General features: G+C 34.6%; 1 protein-coding gene across 12 annotated transcripts in view; it reads right to left on the reverse strand.

Annotated features, from left to right (window-relative positions):
• The window catches only part of LOC118186693 (homeodomain-interacting protein kinase 2-like), a 270441-nt gene that overhangs the window by 200851 nt on the left and 50027 nt on the right, over positions 1-19563 (reverse strand). For 3 of the 12 annotated variants that reach the window (XM_085821620.1, XM_085821617.1, XM_085821616.1), the window contains one exon: positions 946-1069. The exons of the other annotated variants lie outside the window; for them this stretch is intronic. The gene's annotated coding sequence lies outside the window, so the exon portion shown is untranslated. The remainder of the gene's footprint in view (positions 1-945; positions 1070-19563) is intronic. 12 annotated transcript variants of the gene reach the window in all.

Raw genomic sequence — 19563 nt, forward strand, 5'->3', positions numbered from 1 at the left:
CTACCCTTGACGCAGAACCACAGACGTCTCCGCCGCCAATGGTGCGATGAAAGAAGAATGTGGAGGATAGAATGGAATGAAATTGTCTTTACTTACGAGTCATGCTTCTGTCTGCAACACCACGATGGTTGGCTTCAAGTCTGGAGACACCGTGGAGAGAGGATGCTGAACAGCTGCATTATGCACCGCCACAACTGGTCCTGCACCGGGTATTATGGTATTGAGCGGTATTGGATATCACTCTCGCACTACTCTAGTACGCATTGCCGTTACTTTAATTGTCGAGGTGTTGGAGCCAGTTGTCCTTCCTTACCGTCAGGGTTTGCCCACAGCCATATTTCAACAGGATAATGCGCAACTGCACGTGGCACGCATTGTCCAAGGGTTCTTTGTCAATCGCCAGATTGAATTGATTCCCTGGCAGGCTCTCTCTCTCCGGATCTTTCGCCGATAGAAAACATGTGGCCCATGGTTGCTGAACGATTGACCCAGATTACATTCCAAACTGCCACACCCGATCAACTTTGGCAACGTGTGGAAGCTCCTTGGTCTGCTGTACCCCAAGAATAAAGTGTCTTTGTATCAATGCCGAGGCGTGTGGCAGCGGTGATCTCCAAAAATGGCTGCTACTCTGGCTACTGATTCTGGAAGGAACAACACTTCACAGAAGTCTACAAATTTAATAATTTGATACTTGGTCAACATGTTATCTACTAAATAAATTTTGTTGTGATATCTCTTGCCTTTCTTGGTACTGCAATTTGGGTGGCCAGCAGTGTAAATTTGGAGGATTTCATTCCTACCGCATTAGAAAAATAATTTGCCTTATCTGACAAATACGGCTACTCTATATTGTCTCCCATAACGTAGCTGAAATTTAAATGTTTAAGTATTTATAGTTTGAATTAAGACTATAACTGGAATTAAAAAAATAAATATTCATACCCAAAATCCAGAGAGAAAATGTGATAACTCTGACTAGTGCACTAAGCCAGAATTTTCCCAAACTGTTTAACATTGCGATTTAATTTTCAAAAAAATTATCGCGACCCACACATATTTAGCAATTCTGAAAAAAAGAAAAGGCAAGCAGAGTTAGTCCTAGAATAAAACAATGTAATTATAAAAGAGATCAATAAAAGAGATACAATCATTAGCATTTAATCAATACAATTATGATGTAAATTGTCAATAAATACATATATAATTCAAAATGTCTTTTCTTTTCCACCATTAAACGGACTCCAAATATTAAGCCATACTTATAGAAATCATCATAACAATTCTTTGCACTCGAGGGCTTTTGTCGCTCGGACGAACCAGCAACTCCAGACGATTTTCCGCATATTTAGTAAATTTCTTACAGCTAACTTAAAATGCTGACACACAATTTAAAAAAATCTAATGGTTGTTCTTATGTCTGAGGATACTTGCAGTCTTGTGGCTCTTTCGTCGAATACAAACGGTATTCCTTCAGATTTTGTGCAAGTTATCCATTCTGAATTTTCTATCTTCTTGGGCGGAATAGCCGTCGCTTTCACATTCCCTATCTATTACCCTGATTTTTCGCCTTCTTACACCTCTTACTTTATCACTGCTTCTGTCCTCTCAAGTAGACTATACAAAGACGTAATTTCATTCTTCATCAACGAACAATCAAACTCGTCTTCACTTGAACTCATTCTTTCACCGTATTTTCTGCTTTCTAGGCTCCGTAACTTACTGGGCAGCCTGTGACTGGCCAGCCTTACTGCTTACTAGCCAGCCTGTGAGAAAATAACATTCCTTTTGCCACGACTGACGTGTTCGAACTAACGTCGAGGATGCATAAATAACAATAAATTAAGAAACGCATTTAACATTAAAGATTAGCAGTTTCATAAGCATATATTGTAGAATACCCTCATAAAGCACTTGCCCAAACCAAATCGAAATAAACATTGTTAACGCTCGAATTATCGTGTCAATCGACAGTCACCTCTCGAGTTATTGCACCAAATCAAGTGGTTACCGACAGTACAAAAGGGTTAAGCCATTTCAAAACCCACTTTTATCATGAGTTCCCTATCAGGTTTCTATCACTACAGCGCATACAATCCGACCAGCACAGCGGTTCCGGCACTTTTATGTAGGTCGCATTTTTGAAACCTCATAAAAGCACCTAAAAACGTATGTCCATGCAGTCAACAGTAGAACCAGGCCGAATAACTAGCGTTCAGTAGTTTTATCGATTGGCCCACTGCTGGGTCCAGAAATCTCCGATAGCACACGACTGGCCAGCCTGTTCCCTAAGATATGGAGCTGGTTTTCTATTGCTTTATTTGCTAAACTACTGAGAGCAGAACTTCACCAGACTAGGTTTAAGATCCCCATCCACATTTGTCTGGGCTTCGTTTGTCACAGCACAATCTGGTGGGCTCATTCACGACGTTATGACAAAACATTACTTTGGTTAGTTGAGTCCGAGTTCAGGCCCTCAAAGCAAATTTGTCATGGTGGACAGTGGGCGATTGACATAAAACTGCCTTTATGGACAAAGAACAGCTTCTAGGATGTCTCACGCGCGTTTGCAGTATTCAAAGTGAACATAACAGTACTTTTATCCATGCTAACAGGAGCAAAATGAATTTCGAGTGAGATAACCTTTAACTGTTTACTACACGTAATGATCTGCAAAGTGATTTAATGGACACATGATCTAAGGGCAGTCGATGTTTAATAAGCCAGAATTGAAAGCCTCAAAAATACAACTCAAGTAACTGGAAATTCCAGTTAATGAATTTTTAATTCCACAAATGAAGCCTACAGACATCCACAGCCCTTTAATATACTTAATTAAAACCCAATATATAATTATTTTTAAGTATATTATTATTAGCCAAATAGAAACTACTTCATATATTAACTTCTTGCATATTGAAAATTATTTCAATATGCAAGAAGTATTGAAATAAAACAGAAAAAAATTAAATATCATTATAAGTTTGATGGTGATGAACGAAACGACGTGAATCATTGAAGTGAAAATGACGAAAACAAGGCCAGAAGAAAGTAACAGTGGCTTGAAATTATATATTGTTGCTAACGTAGAATTCAATGCCGTTAATCCAGCTGTAAGTGATAATAAAAATTAACGTAACTTTTTTCGTTTGCATCAGGTGAGACTTCTTTTTCATGCAACAGCGTGAATATCCTACGGAAGCAGCACTTTAAACAGTGCAACAAAAAGTCACGATTTCAAAAACATTATTTTCTTATTTCTTAAAGAAATATATGAAATTCTTTAAATCAGGAATAAAGTATCACAGTTTCGCTATTTAAAAAATAATAATAATAATTGGAGGGGATATTACACGACTTCCTTGAACAGCCTATTAAATTATACACGTTTTTTGCTGCACTTCACTCAAACTTATTTCCTCGAATTATTCTAACTTAACCGGTCTTTCAATGCAAACTGAAACTGCATAAAAAACTGCAAATTTTGAAATTAAATATCCCGGTTAATTTTTGCCGTCCGGTGTCAAACTTCTTAGAAATTTATTTTATTTACTTTCCCAAAGTATAAGAACCGGGAGACCGTATTAAAAATTAGATTTCGTTATTGGCCAAAAAATTTTTCTTTAATTTGACATTTCTAAAACATGAATATTTTTGTTATATGATTGAATTTTTTGTAATTGGAAGTACACGACTACGACCAAAGATTGCGAAAATCAGGTAGCCCGGTAAGGGCGCGGCTAGATATATATATATATATATACGTTTGGCATGGCCGATTACAATAAAAAAGGGTGGTACAAAATTAGATGTTATAGCTGTCCCATATACAAAATTTCAAAGTTCTACGGCTAATCATTTTCTGGTTATGCGAGATACATATATACATATAGACGTAACCAAAAAAAATCCCTTTTGAAGCCACTTTACAATCCGTTCTGGAAAAACAATTGTTTATTCTGTCCGTAATCCGTACGTACAGCTGCCACGAAAAAAAAAAGTCCAAATCGGGAACAGTCAAAATGGAAATTTTTGTTGAAATATGATGCCTGACATTTTTCGCGATTACAATACTTTCTTTACTTCATACAAGAAAGTAATTAGTTAAGGGGGCTCATACACCTTAAACCCCTAATGATCTTCGAATATGTTACTGTTGCAAGAATTGAGAAATTTTATTTATTTTAAAAGGCAATTACTTCCAACTTTTTACAGCTGACTACATAACACAGCTGCTTTGGGAACTAGTAACCAGAAAGTTTGTGTTGCCACAAATATTTTTGTAATTTAATCCGCTTTGGGACAAAATTTTTCGTCATGTTTCTACGTTGCGCGCATGATATTTTAAAAATGGCCAATGGTTACATACTTGAAATTTGTCGGAATTCTTTATATGGGCACTATCTTCTAACTGAACCAAATATATGATGAATATTTTAATATTAAAAAATATTATGCATGAAAATATTACAGATTTCTTTAATAAAATACATTTTATAAACTCACCTCCAAATAAAATAAAAACTCAACATGAAATTCTTAGAATTTTTGGTTCACAGTAGTTTGCAAATGTTATAAAAGCTACATAGTAAATATGGAATTAAATTATGCAACAGAATGTTTTAAACTGCGCGCGCAAGGCGGAAACATGACGAAAAATTTTGTCACAAAGCGGATTAAATTATAAAAATATTTGTGACAACACAAACTTTCTGATTACTATTTCAGAAAGTAGCTTTATTATGTAGTCAGCTGTAAAAAGTTGGAAGTAATTGCTTTTAAAATGTCCCCTTAATCAATTACTTTGGATCAGTACATCGGGGCTGCAGGTCGCATGCAGTTCCCGAGATAATTCTTTTGTGGCTCAGGATGCTCTGAAATAAAATGAAAATAGTAGAACACTATGTTAGGAAGAAAACAGCACTTAAGGAACATCGAGGCAATCAGTTAGCTCAAAAAAATAACAAAAAGCGTATAATTATAGTATATTAACATAACTTCCACCCCATATCGAGGTGTATTTACAACTTCGTGTGCTATTGCGATGCTTTCTTTACACAAATAATTTTTCAATTGTCGCTAAGAAAGCTGTAGGCCATTTATAGATGGAATTCACAGTAATTTAGCGTGCCTCTAGAAAAAAAAAATTCAGTGAAGTGGATATATCCGAATTTTATAAATACCTGCTTGCGATCCCAGAAAGTCACAAATTTTTATCAATGTTCGGTAGTATGACAGTGTGAACAACTTTTCTCTTTTATGAAAAGAAACAAATCCGCAAAGAGATCCAAGTTAACGGACATTAAACTGGCTTCTCAAAATTGTTAGTGCGAGCAGCATGTGTCTATATATCTAATAAACTAACTGCAGAGAAAAGAAAAGATTTCAGGTATCCGGAAAGAAACAGTAGGTATCGATCTACTACCAGGATTTCCTTCCGTTCTTTCTCTATCTTATGAAGAGAACTACAGTATTACGCAAGATTCTGGGTCTTTACTGACTTTTTAATATACCATTTAAGCATAAAAAAAAGGCCATTGCAAATCTATTCCCGCACTTTTGCAAAATCATGACTTATCTGACTGAGTTTGACACGCTTGCTTTAGATGATTAGTTTTGATGATTCCGTAGAGGAATTGCATGGAACCACATGGTTTTTCAGAACACAGTTTGAAAACAAATTTCATAACGTCTCATAAATACAATAAATAAATAATCTTTACATCATTAGAGGGGGGGACTGACTGATGGAATTTTTCGAGTTAAGGTAATTTGACTTTCCCCAAGGAGAAAAAAATACTATATGTCGTCCGCGGAAAACGCTTCTTTTGCACTTCTGCAATTTAAACCTGCGTTTTTCTTGCGAAATTAAATAACACCATATCTAATAAATAAACACGAAACTGACTAAATCACGGTGAACTCAAAGATAAAAATTACAGGAGGAAAATAAACTTTAAAAAGATGATTAAAAAGAGACAAAGTGGGTGAAAAGAAAAAAAGTGGGAGGGGGATACAAGCATTTAAAAAGCGCTTGTCTAATGGCTTTATATATCTAAGCCTGACGATATAAATATATCTTTACAGTTCTTAAATTACCATTTCACAATTTTGCCTAGGCCGCAAAGTTAGCAAGAAGCATTTACGTTAGTTATCTCCAAGTAATCTACCCCCATTCTTAAATATTACTCTTACAGTAACCTTGAAAAACTGATAAGAAAGAACAGTATATTTTCATTTATTTTTTAAAACCCGTTTGAATGAAGCTTCCTGCATTAAGTTAGATCAGTATTCCTAGTTAAGTCTCTTGTAAGAAAAAGAAAGGGAATTTTTAGGTTAATAATGACAGTAATAATTTGAATTCCTGTCAGGAAAAATGTCACAATGATAGTCAGCATTTAGGTAGTAATATATTTCCACATTAATGTGGCAAGACGAGAGTATTACTTTCTCAGGCTTGAATATTAGCATTTTAGAAAGACAGATGCACTACAAGATGGCAAGTAATTAGCACCATAGCTTAAAAGTAAATAATTCCTTTTTAAGGTGGTAGGAGGCTCTGTAGCCACTTAGGAGATTTTACAGTAGATAACATTTGTTTTTCAAGTTTAGTAGAAAATATCAGTTTCTAAACATTAGCGAAATGAATTTCATTTTTCTTTGAAATATACTTTCTGAGTTTATCTTTTTTATAACCTGCTTGTTTTGAAAAAATGTTATTCAAAACTTATTTAATTAAAAAACTATTCAAAACTTAGTGAAAATACACTATACAAGCCTTCGGATACTTTAAACAAACTTTTTATATTAATAAAAATACGAAAATACGGGGACATTCAATATTTTAAATTTCCCGTGAGAATTCGATTTTTGAATCCACGTAAGACATTTTGTGAATATTTTTTTATATTTTTTAATATCATTACACTTTCCTTGGCTCAGGCAATTTTTTCGCCTAATAAATTAATTTTTAAGCTACAGAATATTTCATTTAGTTCCATTCCTCCGTAAGAATTATTTTACGTAGTAGTTGAACTTTCGATGAAATAACACTTTCCCCAACTCACTCTATACATGCTCACAGGATTTAAGTAAGGAGAATACGGACGAGTTTTGATAACTTCAGGACAATTGCAAACTAACCACGAGAGAACATTTAGCACTTGTGTTTAGAATTGTTTATCCTGATAGAACTAGAATGTGTTTTGCATTCCAACTTTTCTTGCAGATGCCTTTCGGTTTTCATTAAGAATATTAATATACTAGAATGCCCCGCGGTCATACGAAATGACCGCTGTTCTAGATATTATAAATTGTAATTAAAATGATTTGTGCAAAGGTGTCTGCTAATTCAAACTGAATTACCCACGGCAGGTGGCGAAGAAACCCCTTTGCTTACTGCCCCACGGATTTTCCTACTCTTACTTGCTTAACTGCTTAGAGTGCAATGAAGGAAACCACTGGCGGTACCCTGTGCCATGGCAACTTCAACCCATTGGCTAGTACAGTTACGCAAGCAACCAATAAACTATCGGCGACAAACAGACACTTAAGCCGCATATATATATGAGGTGAAGTAACATTATCTCCTCCGAAACGGCTGGCACCCGGGCTTAGCGAAGCACACCGTTGGATTCCGCAGGTCCGTGGCACGCCATTTTGACCATTCGCGTCTTTGTGGGATTTTAATTAGGCGAGATATTAATTAAAAACTAATTTTCCCTACATTTTCCACTTTCTTTCTTGGGTTTTTCCCTATTACAGGGATTTGGCTAAGTGCCAAGATTTATACTAATTCCTATTACTTCATATAAGAATTAAATTTTCTATAAGCTTTTAAGCAAAGAGAATTTTTGTAAGTTTAGCGAGTTCCCCCCCCCCAATGAGTAAAGACGCTTCTCCGCAGGTCATAAGGGTGAAGGAAGATTGGACGAAACGTCATTTGGGCGAAAAGACATAGAAACCAATCACTATGTCTCCATCAAACGGAGGCTAAACAATACCTTTTTCGAATTCAATTCTTTATTCAGCTTTGGCCACATAGTACTTCGTTCATTGTTCCAAATAGATTAAATTTTAACTTTTTTGGAAATATAACATTCTTTGAAAATAATAAATCTTTGATAACCACGAATTTTTCGAACGTTTCCCTCGTTTTCTTGTTGACAAGGGTCCTTTTTGATGATAGTCCATTGTATCCATGTGCCCTAATGACTCTTCTTATAACTTCAGGTTACCTTTCATTGCAAAATATTCTTCCAAATCCTCTGTCAATTTTTCAGCACTAAATTTTGTGTCGTTTGATTTTTCGTATGATAAATTTCCGATTCTTTGATGTTAGCTTGGACTGTGAGTGGACAGAATTTAGTGCATTTTCAAGAGTTCCACCAATTTCCATCGTTTTATAACGTTAAAGACAGTTGAACACTAAACATCAAAGATTTTCTTGGATATTTTGAATACTTTTACAATCTTTAAAATGATGAATAAATTTTTAGCAGAACTTGTTAATTTATAGTGCCTTACCATATTCACTTCACATACGGAAATGTAAAGTCAAACACAAGTTATATTTCTAAATGTAAACAATTCCTGTTATTTTTACTTTAAAACAGATATTAACACAGCATCGCCTTCTAAGACCTCTCAACAAAACTTCCGATAGTCCGAAATATTATGCGAGTTCCTGGTTAATACTTTTTGAATAAAATATTGAATAAAATATTTTACTATAAGTAGTATTTCGATGATATTTGTAACAAACAGGGCTTAAAATATAGTAAAAATAATATATTAGAAAAACATTTGAAGTCTATGTTTCAATATTTAGTACAAGACCCATGCGAAAGCATTTCAAAAATAGAAGTGCCCGAAAGCAAATGTACACTCATGTCCAAAATTATCTTTACATACCCCAAAATGATGATATTCAATGAAATATCGAATCAATGTTATCCGTATTTGCAGGGAATGTGTGAAAACCAAGCCTAATTAGCATTATCCAATCAAAAGTAATCAAACGGTTTGTGATATGCAAATCTAGGCGTTATGTTATCCAAGGGTGAATCAAGCGCTTTGCGCAAACTGAATATTGAGTGAATTTCTGCAACATAGCGTTTGATTTCAGTGTGTAGGGACTCAAAGCGGTTTGTTATGGCTTCGAAGTATCATTTGGAAGAATCTGTAAAGTGGCGAATTATCGGCCGTTTAGAAGCAGGGCAGTCAATCATGGAAACAGCCACATGTCTGAATATTTCAAGACAGACAGTCTCTAAGCTATGGAAACAGTTTCAAAATGATGGAAGTGTTGTAAGGAGGCCTGGACAAGGTCGGAAACGAACAACTGCTTCTGAAGATCGGTATCTGGCATTAACTGCCCGTCGTAACAGAAAGGCTACTGCTCGCCAGTTAAGTTCAGAGCTTGCAGCCGCCACTGGAACTATTGCATCACGGCAAACAATATACAGAAGGCTTAATGAAAAAGGCCTTTATGCCAGAAAGCCAAGGGTATGCGTTTTACTGTCTTCACAGAAAAAGAGGGATCTCTTTAATTGGTGTAAAGAACATCAAAACTGGACTGAACATCAGTGGTCCCATGTTCTCTTTACTGATGAGTCGTGGTTTAGTTTAACTGGTGATTCTAAACATGTTTACATCTGGAGGGAGTCAGGAACACGAAATGATACCTCGAACATTGTGGAACGTGACCGTTTCGGTAGTGGAGGTGTGATGGTATGGGGTGGAATAATGATCGATGGACGTACGCCCCTACACGTGTTAAGCAGCGGATCTGTGACAGGTCAGATATATCGAGATGAGGTCTTAGATCCTTATGTAAGACTTTTCAGGGGTGCATATGGACCTGACGTTTTATTTATGGAGGATAATGCCCGTCCACATCGAGCAAACCTCGTTGATGAATTCCTTGAAAGTGAAGACATTAAGCGAATACCTTGGCCACCAAACTCTCCTGACCTTAACCCGATAGAGAACTTATGGGACTACCTTGGAAGAGCAATTGCACGTATACATCCTCCTCCTAGAGATGTAAATGCTCTGAAGACGGCATTGCTGGAAGAGTGGAGATTAATTCCCCAAACTGTGGTTAACAACGTTATTTCCAGCCTTAAAACATGTTGTGATATGTGTGTACAAGTCAGGGAAGATCATATTCCATATTAAATTCGTAAGACTTAATTATTTTTCTGAATCATTCCTTTTTTTCTTAACTCTCTTTGTCACACTTTATTACCATTTTTATTGTTTCATGCTACAATTTTATATCATATGAGGTGATCTTCAATTTTTTCTTTTGAATTTATGTGTCATCATGTTATGTATGATTCCACGAAATTTCATTAAATTATAAGTCATAGTCTCTGAGAAATCCGTGAATTTATGCATGTAAACATAATTTTGGACATGAGTGTAATTTACTGTATGATGAGAAAGTTCATCCACCAAGTATAGGACGAAAATTGTTCACTTTTACTTTGAAAGTCAAGATTAATACTTTTCGGGCATACCACAATTTCTTTAAAATTTGGAAAGCTCCTAATGCTGCAATAATTTACAGACTAGATTAAAAATTTTAACAATAAACAAAGATTCTCGACAGAGAAATGTTTCGCAGTTGTATTATTTCCCTACCCGATTTTCGAATTTTAACTAGCCATCGCGACTGCCAGAATTAGGCCGTAGATTTTCTTCGCTGGAGCTACTTAAAATTAAAGATCTGAGAAAATAAGCCACGAACAATACAACTAATTCAAAATTCGATAGCAAAACAAGAACTCGGACCCGACATTTTATAAGATTTATGGAAAATTCCTTGGATAGAGAGCATCTAGTCGAAGCTAACAATGACCGCCATTTGTCAAAAAATATTTTTAAAATACTAGCCGCTAAATTAGTTATTATATATACAATAATTTTTAATAAATAAAGCTAACGCAATTTCACGGGTCCAGCTGGTAGAATAATAGCACAGATTAAGAATTGCGTTTTTTACTCTTAAATTGTACAGTTTTTTAATCAACAAGGGATTAAATTTGACAGAAAATTGATGACTTGTAAACGTAACTAATATAAATGCTTCTATAAACTACATATTAAGTTTCAGAACGGCAAGAAATAAATATACGGTAATCATAAAAAACTTCGCCGATATATGAACACCTAGCGCCTTATCCGTCCAACCAATCGAAATGAGATTTCAGATATTGTTATTCGGCATGCATTTGATATTATGATGGTTTAAAAACAAGACAGCTCTCACGGTTACGGTTACATTGAAAAAGTTGAAGTTTTCGAATGGCAACTCTCAATTTTTCATGCGCAAATTGGTCAACGCACTGAAAAACCATAAATGTGGTGAAACGATAAACGTCTGACGAAAACTACCAGCGTAAAACATTTTCAAAGAGGAGGGCCAACGACAAAACAACCGAGAAGAGGAGTATTGAAATTACAAGTTTTGAAAGTGCTCACCTTCGCAGATGACAACGCACTACGTGCGGGTGATTGTTGTTAACAACAATGACGAACGTAATATCACTGGAGGAGTCTGTATAACTTCAGACTTTATGGCATCGTTCAATTCTGGCAAATCTTGTGGACTAATGATTGCTTTAGATTTTTAGATAACCCCAGAACCAGAAATCCATCAGAATGAGGTAGGGAAATTGCGGTGGTCACGAAACTGCAAAGTTACGGGAGATGGGGCTTTACCCTAAAACGCTGCAATTTAAACTTAAAACGTTGAAAACTTGTACTTCCAAAATACCTTAAAACGCTGAAAACTTGCAATTCCAATAAAAAAAAAATTCCCTCTCCTCACTCTTTGTTGTTACTGGTCCTTTACAATGCTCTTCTTTGAGAATATTTTATGCCGGCAATTTTCGTCATACGTGTATCACTGCAACGCCATGTATGGTTTTTCAATGTGCTGATCAATTTACGCAGGACAAAAGTGGGTGTTGCCGTTTGAAAATTTCGGAATTTTTTGACTGTTATCGTAACTGTCACAATCTCGAGCGCATGCCCTCAAACAAAATATCTGCAATTTCATTTTGATTGATTGATTGAACGGATAGGCCGCCAGGGGTTCATATATCAGGAAAGTTTTTTTATGACCACCCAGTAGAAGAAAAGTGTTACTTCATTATTTAAATCATAAGCGACCATATATTATGTAATTATTGTAGGCAACCGTATAAAAATATAGTATATTTTATTTTATTTATTTATTTATTTGGATTTTCATTTTTGGGATTTTTTGGCAATTTTACACGTAATAAGCGAAAGCTTCACTCGATTACTAACGCAAGTTTCAATACAGGAGTTTAAAGATAAATTTATATAAGCTGCCAATAATATGATCTTCGCATAGGAAAGCACGATCAGACTGATTTCAAACATTCAATTACATACTTTAAGTTGAAAACGACTTTTTACCATAAGCCTGGGCACCATAGCCTTAATTTTATAGGTATGTCGCATTAAAACAGCACGTCCAAACATTGATAAGATTAGATAAATTTATCACGACGCATTCTCATATGAATAACAAACATTCTTGTTCAAAATGGTGATATTCCCCATTTGATATTTTCGTAACCACCATTTTTACCTAGAAAATATCTCTAAATAAAAGTAGAGGAATATAGGAAAACTTTGTTCAATTCTTTATTTCGCATTCTTTACAAATCGGAGGTTTGCAGTGACTTTGCCTTCAATCCGTCGATTATTATTATACATTAATTATTCTAAGCTCCAAAAGTCTTTAATTTTGCTCACTATAAAAACTGCCTAGCTCTCGATTCCCCCCCCCCCCCAGAGACTGAAGTTATTATGATGCCCAATAATTATTATTTTTTCTACACTTACCAATTAACAAGAAACATTCATGGACAATTAATGCACAAATTAGTATTAAAAAGTTACTTCAATCGAACTGGGTGGGGTGAATTTTGCTTTTGAAATACACGAATGAAATGGAGAGAATTAAACTTCTAAAATACCTGAATAACACAATGAAAATTTCAATACGCCGGCCTTGATTTTACGAACAGGCAGCCTTCTCAGAATAACAGCACCTCCCAGAATTCCAAAATTTATTTAAAAAGAAAAAAAACTAATAGATTTTTAAAGTCTCTGTTACTACGAGCACAAAGAATATCCTTAGCAAAAGACACAGCCGAAACAAGGGTGAGATACTTGCCTCAGGTGAACAACTAGAAGGACACCAAATTAAGTTATGAAAATTTTGAAATGCGATTTAAAAGGCAAATTATGATTTTTAATTTTCTACTTAACACATCAACAAGTATTAAAAGAACTTTTATGTTTTGATCAACTCAGCTAAATTGAGAGAAGAATTTAATTCATTCTAAACAATACTGAGGTTTCACAGTTATATCACTTTCTAATATTAAAATTCATTCTTTGAATTCACGCTTGATGTAATGAGCTGCTTCAAAATCCGCTGAAGAAATACGGAGGGCAGCCCCAATCTGACACATAAAAACTTTTTGCAACAGCATTTCGAAATTAAACAAAAACGTTTGAAAATGAAATATAGCGTATTACCAGTTTTTTCTTCTTTCTTTCTTTCTTTCTTTTTTTTTTTTTTTTTTTTTTTTTTTTTTTTTTTTTTTTTATGTGTGTGTGTGTAAAATTTGTCACAATGATTCAGTGGCAAATTCAGTTATAGCCATTCATGGTTCAAATTTTAGAACTGTTGTATCCATGTTTAATTTGATGTACTTCTTATTTAACCTAAAATATAGTTCTTATTTTTTTAAAAAAAAAAAGGTTTGGCGCAAAATAAAGTTACTTTTTTACCTAATTTTAAATTCAACATTGGCAAATTTCACTTCCTATTTGATATGTTTCTACCGTTTAACAAAGTTTTTACCGTGAAATAGGTAGTCACGTTCGATCTGAATTTCTTCGATAATAAAATAAATGTTATATTTTTTTCAATGTTACCAGTTACCATTGTTGATGGTGAAAGAAATGTCAACAAATCAAAAATAATAAAGAGATATACTGTCTTCACTTAAACCATGAATACTTTCAAATAAGGCCATTCTACAGAACACGAATAAAGCAGATTAAAAAAAAAAAAAAAAAAAAGTTTCACTAAAAGCAAGAAAAATGAATTATAAAAAATGCTTGAAAAATTAGAGCAATTTTTATATTATATTATTTCAATGTTATTCACCAATTATTAATAAGAAAATTTTTATTGCATTAAAACTGTAAATTAGTAATTGTGTCATTTTCTGACTATATGAGTAAATATGCTATGATTATGGTATTATAATTTAAAATAGTTATCTTTGAAGAATTTTTTAAAGCACACAAATATAATTAATTACCTTGCACTGTGTGTGTTGTATGCATGTACATTTCTTTTTCATCCCTTCTACTTCAAACAGCCGCACACCTTACATTACATACAGGGGCGCACATGCTCCACATGAAAAAATACATAGGCACGGTTCTGGTAAGCAAGAACCCCCCCCCCTCTACGCTAGTTAGAAGGAAGTTGGAGAAATGATCAAGCTCATGCTGTTCCATGAAACCGAGCAAAGATCGCGATTCTCAGAAAATTTTTAACAGTTTTATGATGAAACCCATTGATGTCAGTGCAAAATTAATAGCCGCGAAAAGTGCATAATCATCCTGTTGTGAAATATTTTTATGCGTGACTTTTGGGTTTGTTTTGCTTGTTTAAGCTTAGGAAAAACACGGCAACGCACAACGCAATTTCTATCGATTAAAGACAAAACTAAAAACTGAATATATATATCTATATAGATATATCCAATTCTAGTTTTACAAATAATTTTGTTGATGGCATAATGAGCTCTCCTGTAGCCTAGCAACGAAAATTCTTATGCCACTTGTGATAATTGCGTACACACTCCCTTAGCGGGAGAATTCTTTTCCTTAACAAATGTACTTCCCAGGTGAATTTTTTTTTTAAATGAGTTTGGATATGTGTATGTTGTGTGGGGGGGGGGCATTTCCAATGAAAAAGCGCACCATTAACAACATTTCAACATAATAAGTATAAAATATCAAGTTTTCAAGCTCTTCTATTAAATGCGGCTGTTTTCCTAAGCCTAACGTGGCTTCTAAATAACAACATTTCACCGACAGCGAAAATGACGTTATGTATTTCATTCTTTGTGGACGGATCAGTTTTCTTCAAGTTTGAGCTAACCTTGACTCAAAGCTGAAGATTTGGAACATTTAAGCTAAATATATTAAATCACATATAAAATAGAAAAATATTACGTTGCTTAATACGTTACGTTGCTTACAGGAGGAGTAAGTGCCAACAATGAGAAGAGCACGTAAAGAAACAAAAAGCAAGAAAATGCAAAAACAAAAACATAGCTTCTGGTTATTTAGATAATTCCAGTCAGTCCTGAAAGCATCATATCGAATCTCTAGCTGCCATATAAAAGGCTAACAAGACTATAAAACATTTGGTTCATATGATTAAATACACTTTCTCGATAAGAAATATAAACGACTGAAGTACTCAACAGAGTATGGATAATTTTGCTATTTCATGTTTTTAAATTGATGATATGGCTAAAAAATACAGCAGATCAATCACGTAAAGCAATATTTATCAGCGTTTGTTAAAATTAATTCCTGCTGTTGTATTTATTAATCATCATCTTAAATTAATGTTTTACGAAAAAGTCGGATTCTGAATACCCAGCTATTCAGCATGAATATTTACATACTGACTGCAATGACAACCGGTGGTACGCAAAGAAGCAAAGTATTTTTAAAAATTAAACTCAAAAATTAAAACCCAAACATCTTGGTTGAAGTTTTTTTTTTTTTTTTTTAGTCCAAAGGGATATCAGTCCCGAAGGACTATTGCTTTCGTTTTGGCATTTTGCGTCGGACTCATAAACGTCGGTTCACTTTTCAAACTGTTGCCACAAAATGTTACGAGTCCTGCATTATATTTGAAGAAATTAAATAATGAAAAATCTGCATAAATGATTGTCTATTTCTCGCATTGTGATAAAACAATGGTACATAGAGCCATCGAATTTTGAATGACGAAATCCTACTGCGAATATGGGCATCTGAAATCCCAAATTTGGAATTTGTTTTATTATAGATTTTATATTTTGTAAAACTTTAACGAATTTTGATTTACAAACTCAATGCTTTAAAAGCGAGAAATGGCAACGTTATATATAAAAAAAAAAAAAAAACTTTTATCTCCAGCTCGCGAGACTGTGTATATCGGAAATTCTAAAGATATGCTTAATTTAACATTATTTTGCGATATTGCTCTTGAACTGAATTTTATGGTTTAAGTGCAAAGAACATGATATTAACACTCAAAACGTTAAAAAAACGCCCCTTTGGACGTAATTTAAAATCTGAAAAATTTCAGATGCGCGTTATTCAAAAGGTTGAGAACCGTTGTTCTAAACTATTTGCTATTTTAGAGTCCTCATTAGGAAGAGAATCATCCAAGACAAACCCCCCCCCCCAAAACAAAATTTCCATCTTAGATAGTTATTAAATATTACATATATGTACTTTTATCCTGGTTTATTTCCAACAGAAAACGCACTTTCTAAATAACCAATAAAACAATTTTCATTTTTCAACAAACGACACTCGATTTGCCGTAATTTTAACTTAAAAATATTTTATAAATTATCGAGAGAGAAATTAATTTAATACTATTGAAAATTAAGACCTTTTTGATAGCGAAAAACGTGTAAATTTCCCTCATCAATAGCCTTATTATTATCGCAGTAAAGCCCACTGCAGATTCAAAATATTTTAATTATAGAAACTACACATTATTATGCTAAAGTAAAATTTTAATTTTTATCCTGAATATCACATTTTTGGGAGCGAAAAAATTTGACGGGTCCTTGAAATAACAAATTTCAGATACGCACTTAACAATTTTCGTATTTACAGAATCATTTCGGCAAACATAGAATTAAAAATTCGAGAAAATTCGAATTTTTAAAAAATGTAGCAAACTTTAAAGCAAAACCAGAGTCTCAATAATTCATTTCACCTTGGAGATGGATAGATGAGATTGAAGGTTTACTCAGTACATTTAAGGAAATAACAATATGAAACAAAATAAGGATCGAATTTTACAAAAATGTGCCTAAATAATGAAAAAAAATTCAATTTGGGAAAAACGCAAAACACGAAAATAAGTGTTCTATCAGTACATAGTTTTCGGATTTTTTTAACGTTTCGCATTGTAATCATGTTGTAATAACCGGCTGTGCAGTTTCCGTTTCCTTTTATTTTGTCTTTTAAAGATTTTTGTTTCCTGAATGCTTTGTTTCAACTTTAAAGAAAGGATCTTGTCAATGTTTCGGATTTCCTCACATGCATTACTGTACATATACACTTGAAATTTTTAGCACTTCAGTCCCAAACTATAAAGTTCTTCAAAACATATAACTACACCCTCCTCTCCACAATTTCTTTCGATTTTACACCAACAAACCAATTTTTAATAGCTTCGATCCATCAAAGGATATGTTCAAGTAAATAATTCTTCAAACTCATCTCTGTAAAGTATTTTTGTTACTAACAGACGTACTACTGAACAGAAATGTTTATGTGTAGCAGCTGTTGACATAAACAGAGAATAATTAGAAAAATACTCTTAAAGTCTCAATTAAAAGCTATCTATTTAAAAGACATTTCTTAAAAATCTTCCCTTTAAAATAGAGGCGTATCTGCCTTAATTACACGTTTTATCGTACCTTGCAAACGTCTAGTACTTCCAAAATAAGTATGTTGTATATTTTCTGAAGTGTTAATTTTATTTTTTTAAATCAAAATTCAAAAACCGATTTTTTTTCATGCCCTCCAAAAAAGTCATTCTCCTTAAAATTTTACGAGTACCTTTAAACACTCTAAACTAGGGCTCTACATTTTCATCATTCATATACGAGGGCTATCCAGAAAGTAGATTACGTTTTGGAATAAAAAAATAAACAAAGTATAGGAAACAAATTTTATTATATACAGATGAAAGCCACACTCAAATACTACTTTTCTACATAGTCACCATACAAATTAAGGCATTTATCGTAGCGATGTACGAGCTTGGAAATTCCTTCGTCGAAAAATTCGGCCGCCTGCGCCTTCAACCACTTCGTTACCTCTTCTTGCAGCTGTGCGTCGTCATCAAAACGCATTGATTGCAATTTCGTTTCACAGTTCACATGTTTCACCCATGTTTCGTCACCAGTAACGATGCGATCGAGTAAAGAGTCACCATCCTTATGGTAAGCGTCCAAAAAGTTCAACGCTGCAGCCATTCGCTGATTTTTGTGGTCCTCTGTCAAGATTTTTGGAATCCATCTTGCACAAAACTTGTGGTAACCAAGCTTTTCGCTGATGATTTCGTGCAACAAACTTCGCGAAATTTGTGGAAAACTCAAAGAAAGTTCCGTTATTGTGAAATTTCGATTTTCACGGACTTTAGCATCGACTTTTTCGAGAAGTTCGGCGGTCACTATGCTGGGTCTCCCACTTCGATCTTCGTCGTGAACATTGGTTCGACCATTTTGAAATCTTATGACCCACTGACGCACTCCACCTTCAGTGATAATGTTGTCCCCATACACTTCACGAAGCTGCCGATAGATTTCTATCGGTTTACAGTTTTTTGCAGTCAGAAACCTTATTACTGAGCGCACCTCGCAGCTCGCGGGATTTTCAATTAACGCAGACATTTGAAACCGTCACAGTATCTGAACGGAGCACAGCACGAACCTCTCACTAGCACGGCTAGATGCAGACTGAGCTGCGCAACGCTCTGACCCCAAGATGGCCGCGCTAGCCCCGCCCCTAGCGGACACAGACGGAAACGTAATCTACTTCCTGGATGGCCCTCGTACATATTTTTTAATCGCATTCATACACACATCGATCATTCATTTAATAAAGGTAGCACTGTAAAACTTGCTGTCGTAGCATCTGTGGGTAATTCTAAAATGCCTTCTCAACAGCAGGATTTCGTTTGGTTTATTTGATTACAGCTTTCGAAGGCTACCTAAGGGCTGGAATACCTTCGTGGAGGACTTTCTAACAAAAACTGGTTCGTATACACGTTATACATGGGGAACCCATGAAAACATCCATGCAGCCAGCCCGTTCGCCGAGATTTGAACCACGGACCGAACTATCAGAGTTCAGTGACTTTACCGCTCAGCCGAAGGTGGGCCCTCTCAACTACAAAACAATTAATTTTAGTCAGAGCTTTTATACATAAATGAAAGTATTCCACAGGGCACAAATTTCTCATTTCTTAAAATTGAACGTAGGACTACTCAATGAGTCTCAAACCCGAAGTTTCATTTCAGAGAGCCTTCAAAATGCGATTTTCGCTATCTCGTAGCGAAACATCTCACGAACTCTTCACTTCTCACTCTATCTTCAGTTGCCAGACTGCATACCTAAACTTACTAATACAGCAAAGGTGCATTTTGCACGATACTTGCATACAGTCAGTTTCCTAAAAAA

This window comes from Stegodyphus dumicola, chromosome 8, assembly GCF_044657685.1.
Source record: "Stegodyphus dumicola isolate Sdum_Otavi_A_Nest chromosome 8, ASM4465768v1".
Classification (NCBI taxonomy): domain Eukaryota; kingdom Metazoa; phylum Arthropoda; class Arachnida; order Araneae; family Eresidae; genus Stegodyphus; species Stegodyphus dumicola.